General features: G+C 41.2%; 1 protein-coding gene across 1 annotated transcript in view; it reads right to left on the bottom strand.

Moving 5' to 3' along the window:
* The window catches only part of NDUFAF5 (NADH dehydrogenase (ubiquinone) complex I, assembly factor 5), a 47,022-nt gene that overhangs the window by 23,746 nt on the left and 16,475 nt on the right, over positions 1-6,801 (bottom strand). The window lies entirely within an intron of this gene.

The following is a 6,801-nucleotide window of genomic DNA, read 5'->3' as shown; positions in this document are numbered from 1 at the left end:
CAAACACTTTTAATAACATAAGTTACACAGAATTAAATACATGCAGCTAACACTTTATTTGATATTTTTAACTATATTAAATACAGCAGAGAATATAAGTGTGAAGAATCAACACCCAGAGTTTACCCACTGGGTTAATTACTCCTCTGTGTTAACTTTTCCCTGGCATAATATGCTGAGAACTAGTTTCCTCACTCTTATGCCACAAAGGACCTGGAATGGGTTTCTTGCCTTTTAGATGTTCATTCAAAGAGTTTATAAAGAGTAAAGAAAGACATACACAGAGACTTGGGGGTGGGGCTTAAGCCGTTACATTTTCCCATTTCACCTACCCTCTCTTCCTTCCAAGAGGAAAGGGGGCTGTGCTATTTCTGTCTCAGAAAAACACTTCCCCCTCTGCTCTCTTTTCTCCAGGATCCTGCTCCTTCCATCTCCATCTGTATCAATCTTCAATCTCTATCTTCTATGTCTCTTTCCATCACCTTACAACAGGCACAAGCTTCCCAATTTTGAAAAATCTTCTTACCTCTAAGCACCTTATAGTTGCTTGGTTTGTAATCCACAACTTTACTTCTTACTAAAGTCTTTCTCCACGTTCTTGGTAATCTATCTTCCCTTTCACTGCTATCCTAACACTATCTCTAAAGATCACTAGCAGCCTAGTCACTAAATACAGCAGTCTGTCTCAGTCTTGTTTCCCTGTCCCCTTTGAAGCACAGCACCATTGTTGGTCTCCTAAAAGCGTCAATACTTTCTACTCTGGCTCCCCTCCTCTGTTAGAGAAGCAATCCTTTTCACTTTACCCACAGCCACTTCCTAAAGAAATTCCATGTCCACAACCTGGGAAGGGTATACCCTACCATTACCTAGTCATTGCTGATTACCTGAGGGCACCTGTTGTACAGCAAATGTTTAAGTACAGACTCTCAAAAAAAAAAAAAGGAATAGAAGTGTCCTGAGTTGCACCATTTGCCAATTTCTATGGTGTAACTACTCCAACAATGATGGATTTCATGCTACCAACATGATGTTGCTAATGTAGAGCCAGGAAGAGATGTGCACAATTAGCTCTCACAAGCCAGCTCCAGCACACCCCCTTAAGGCGTGAAGAATTTGGCCAATCAGATTATTTATCCCTGCCTCTCACTTGAAAATTTGAACTAGGAAACTTAGAGATAGACGCAGGGGTCCCCAGAGTTGGAATAGTATGTAGACTTTGGGGTGCAGGAAATGGTGTGCTGGTAAATATTTAATAACTGGCTCTTGGTAGGGGACTGCTTTGTAGCATTTGCCAACTTCCATGGCATAAATCAGTGAGGGGGAACCTGTGGCCCTCTAAGTCCTTAAGTGCAGCCTTCTGACTGAATCCAAACTTTACAGAACTGTGGCCTTAAGGCCACAGGTTCCCTACCCCTGGTAATGAATACTCCCACCATGGCTGATTTCAAGCTAGCAACACAGTGTCACAGAACACAGAGCTGGGAAGAGATGCTAACAATCAGGTTTCATGAGCTGTATAACCTAACTTCAGCTCACCACTCGGTGTAGGGTATTCATATTGGGGGCACATGCACTGGTGAACACTAGGGATAGTCTACAGGGAGAAAAAAGAATGAAGGCAACCATGCAGCATTCATGTAACACCAGAGGGCACGGGAAAGAACACAAGAGACTTTGTTCTGATGTTTCAAAGTCCCCATCCCTTGTGAGGTCTGGCTCTATTTCTCTTACATAGGAGTCTCTATATAACAAATGTCCCTATATTTAAACTGGCTTTGGTAGATTTCTGCCTCTTACAATCAAAAGATACCTTACTAAGAGACCCTTTCCATCTTTCTTACTGTTCCCAGTATCTTTGTTGGCTCCTCCTCATTTTCTCACCCCTAAGTACAACTGTGGAAGTTTCTCTTCTATATTCTTGCCCCAAAAAGCTTACCTATTCCTATGGTTTCAGTTGTGCCTCTGAAAGAGACTTCCAAATAAGAACAATAGTCTCCCCTTTGTCAGACTTACCTTGTTTCACTTAATCCTCTTACCAACCTTTTAAGATGGTATTACTGCTAACAGAAACCGAGGTCTGGAGAGACTGGGTAACTGGTCCAAGGGTATGCAGACAGCAGAGCTGAATTTTGAACCCCCATCTGACTTCAAGTCAACGCTCCTAACCTCAACACCCCAATTCTAGTTCCACATTTCCAACTACCTACTAAATATTAATACTAATATATGCCACTGTCTCCTCAAACTCAATATAGCTAAGATAGGAAGGATCCCTTGCTCCTTGCCCCACCACATCCCCTGACTTTTTCCCGTCACTAAAGGCATAACTTTAACGTTATCTTGCATTTATTCATGCAACAGTCATTTAATAAATCTTCATTGTATGTTCTAGGTACCAGGATTTAGTAGTGAACAAAAGTGAGCAAGTCCAGTAACAGAAGACAGATGCCAAATAAAAATACATTGAGAGCTAATAAGTGTTATGGAAACAAATGAAGCAACTAGCCAGCAAAAAGTAGGGGCACTATTTTATAAAGTAGTCACGGAGGGGATCTTTGATGAGTGGTCATTTGAGCAAAGACCTGAGAGAGGTGAGGAAGCAAGCCACACAGATATCCTGGGGAAGAGCTCAGAGAGCAAGTGCAATGCAAAGCCCTGGCCTATCTGAGAGACAGTAAGGAGGCCAGGGTTGCTGAAAAGTAGGGAGTGAAAGGAAGGAGATAAAGTCAGAGACATGATGAAGAACCAGATCACTGAGGGCCTGATGGATTAGGACTCTGAATTGTTACTAAGTTAGATGAGAAGCCAACAGTGCTGAGCAGAGAACCTACAAATTGATTTGTGTTTTAAAAGAATTACTTTGTCCTGAAAACTGTCAGGGACAAAGGTAGAAGCAGGGAGACTAACAGGCTACTGTAATAATGTAGGCAAGAAGTGACAGTAGCTTGGACAATATGGTAATGGTGAAAGTGGTAAGAAGTTGTAGAGTTATGGATATATTTTGAAATCTAAATAAGATTTGCTGATGGATTCGATATAGGAGGGACTCAAGAGGAATAAATAAATACGTTTTTTGACCTGCGCAACAAAAAGAATGAATTTGCCCTGTCCACCATATGCAATCAGTCATAAAGTTTTGTTGATTCTACTAGGTCTCTCTCATACATCCCATTATCTATATCTGCTGCCTCCACATGGGTGGCAGGCCTTTATTTCTCATGCCTATACCACCTTTAACACAGCCTGCTAATTGATCTATTTCTCCATCCTCTCTCTTCTTCAATCATTCTTACATATCATCCCCAAATTAATCTTCCTGCAACATCACTATATCACACCTTACAGCATTCTATCTCTATGCCTTTCTTCGTGCCATGCCCTTACTTTCACTGCTATGAACCACCAATCCAACGTCTTTAAAATCCCAGGTCAGATTCTGGACCCTCTGAGAAAGCTTTGGCACATGAACCCCTACTGATTTTTCCTTTCCCTTAGCACATACCTTAATGACTAATGACTTAATGACTATACCATTTCTGTAGCATTTACTATTTTATCAATAGTAGTGTTTTGAAAGCCTCTGTAGCATTTATTATTTTATCAGTAGTAGTGTATTGAGAGCCTCACCCCCTTCCCTGGCCCAAATGTATGTTTTTGTTTCTGTTTTTTTGAGACAGGGTCTTGCTCTGTTGCCCGGGCTAGAGTGTCGTGGCATCAGTCTAGCTCATAGCAACTTCAAACTCCTGCGCTCAAGCAATCCTTCTGCCTCAGCCTACCAAGTAGCTGGGACTACAGGCATGTCTTGGCAGGGGACTGCTTTGTAGCATTTGCCAACTTCCATGGCATACATCAGTGAGGGGGAACCTGTGGCCCTCTAAGTCCTTAAGTGCAGCCTTCTGACTGAATCCAAACTTTACAGAACTGTGGCCTTAAGGCCACAGGTTCCCTACCCCTGGTAATGAATACTCCCACCATGGCTGATTTCAAGCTAGCAACACAGTGTCACAGAACACAGAGCTGGGAAGAGATGCTAACAATCAGGTTTCATGAGCTGTATAACCTAACTTCAGCTCACCACTCGGTGTAGGGTATTCATATTGGGGGCACATGCACTGGTGAACACTAGGGATAGTCTACAGGGAGAAAAAAGAATGAAGGCAACCATGCAGCATTCATGTAACACCAGAGGGCACGGGAAAGAACACAAGAGACTTTGTTCTGATGTTTCAAAGTCCCCATCCCTTGTGAGGTCTGGCTCTATTTCTCTTACATAGGAGTCTCTATATAACAAACGTCCCTATATTTAAACTGGCTTTGGTAGATTTCTGCTTCTTACAATCAAAAGATACCTTACTAAGAGACCCTTTCCATCTTTCTTACTGTTCCCAGTATCTTTGTTGGCTCCTCCTCATTTTCTCACCCCTAAGTACAACTGTGGAAGTTTCTCTTCTATATTCTTGCCCCAAAAAGCTTACCTATTCCTATGGTTTCAGTTGTATCTCTGAAAGAGACTTCCAAATAAGAACAATAGTCTCCCCTTTGTCAGACTTACCTAGTTTCACTTAATCCTCTTACCAACCTTTTAAGATGGTATTACTGCTAACAGAAACTGAGGTCTGGAGAGACTGGGTAACTGGTCCAAGGGTATGTAGACAGCAGAGCTGAATTTTGAACCCCCATCTGACTTCAAGTCAACACTCCTAACCTCAATACCCCAATTCTAGTTCCACATTTCCAACTACCTGCTAGATATTAATACTAATATATGCCACTGTCTCCTCAAACTCAATATATCTAAGATAGGAAGGATCCCTTACTCCTTGCCCCATCGCATCCCCTGACTTTTTCCAGTCACTAAAGGCATAACTTTAACATTATCTTGCATTTATTCATGCAACAGTCATTTAATAAATCTTCATTGTATGTTCTAGGTACTAGGATTTAGTAGTGAACAAAAGTGAGCAAGTCCAGTAAGAGAAGACAGATGCCAAATAAACATACATTGAGAGCTAATAAGTGTTATGGACAAATGAAGCAACTAGCCAGCAAAAAGTAGGGGCACTATTTTCTAAAGTAGTCACGGAGGGGATCTTTGATGAGTGGTCATTTGAACAAAGACCTGAGAGAGGTGAGGAAGCAAGCCACACAGATATCTTGGGGAAGAGCTCAGAGAACAAGTGCAATGCAAAGCCCTGGTCTATCTGAGAGACAGTAAGGAGGCCAGGGTTGCTGAAAAGTAGGGAGTGAGAGGTAGGAGATAAGGTCAGAGACATGATGAAGAACCAGATCACTGAGGTCCTGATGGATTAGGACTCTGAATTGTTACTAAGTTAGATGAGAAGCCAACAGCTCTGAGCAGAGAACTGACAAATTGATTTGTGTTTTAAAAGAATAACTTTGTCCTAAAAACTGTCAGGGACAAAGGTAGAAGCAGGGAGACTAACAGGCTACTGTAATAATCTAGGCAAGAAGTGACAGTAGCTTGGACAATATGGTAATGGTGAAAGTGGTAAGAAGTGGTAGAGTTATGGATATATTTTGAAATCCAAAAAAGATTTGCTGATGGATTCGATGTAAGAGGGACTCAAGAGGAATAAATAAATATGTTTTTTGGCCTGCGCAACAAAAAGAATGAATTTGCCCTGTCCACCATATGCAATCAGTCATAAAGTTTTGTTGATTCTACTAGGTCTCTCTCATACATCCCATTATCTATATCTCCTGCCTCCACATGGGTGGCAGGCCTTTATTTCTCATGCCTATACCACCTTTAACACAGCCTCCTAATTGGTCTATTTCTCTATCCTCTCTCTTCTTCAATCATTCTTACATACCATCCACAAATTAATCTTCCTGCAACATCACTATATCACACTGTACAGCATTCTATCTCTATGCCTTTCTTCGTGCCTCGCCCTTACTTTCACTGCTATGAACCACCAACCCAAAGTCTTTAAAATCCCAGGTCAGATTCCGGACCCTCTGAAAAAGCTTTGGCACATGAACCCCTACTGATTTTTCCTTTCCCTTAACTCATGTTGCACCTTAATGACTATACCATTTCTGTAGCATTTACTATTTTATCTATAATAGTGTTTTGAAAGCCTCTGTAGCATTTATTATTTTATCAGTAGTAGTGTATTGAGAGCCTCACCCTCTTCCCTGGCCCAAATGTATGTTTTTGTTTCTGTTTTTTTGAGACAGAGTCTTGCTCTGTTGCCCGGGCTAGAGTGTCATGGTATCAGTCTAGCTCATAGCAACTTCAAATTCCTGCGCTCAAGCAATCCTTCTGCCTCAGCCTACCAAGTAGCTGGGACTACAGTCACGCACCACCATGCCCAGCTAATTTTTTCTATATATTTTTAGTTGTCTAGCAAATTTATTTGTATTTTTTAGTGGAGACGGGGTCTCACTCTTGCTCAGGCTGGTCTTGAACTCCTGACCTTGAGCGATTCTCCTGCCTCAGCCTCCCAGTGTGCTAGGATTACAGGCACGAGCCACCACGCCCAGCCCCAAATGTATGTTTTTATCTAAGCAGATTTTATATAGAAATCCCACTTTAATATCCATGTCCAGCACAGTGTCCTATACATAGGAGCTAAAAGAACAAATGAATGTCTTTATGGTCTCAATTAGAAAGTGTAAAATAAAATAGTATGAGCATTAATAAAGGCTACTGACATTTAATCACACAAAGATTTCTAACCAACTGATGAAATTAATATTTTTCTACCTAAAAAAATCAGCTTAATCATATTTTCTATCTGAATTTCAATCTGATTTTTATTGTGAATTATCAAA

This window comes from Propithecus coquereli, unplaced genomic scaffold (assembly GCF_000956105.1).
Source record: "Propithecus coquereli isolate 6110/MARCELLA unplaced genomic scaffold, Pcoq_1.0 Scaffold153, whole genome shotgun sequence".
Taxonomy (NCBI): domain Eukaryota; kingdom Metazoa; phylum Chordata; class Mammalia; order Primates; family Indriidae; genus Propithecus; species Propithecus coquereli.
Note: the sequence above shows the minus strand (reverse complement) of the source record. Positions and strands in the feature narration are given on the sequence as shown.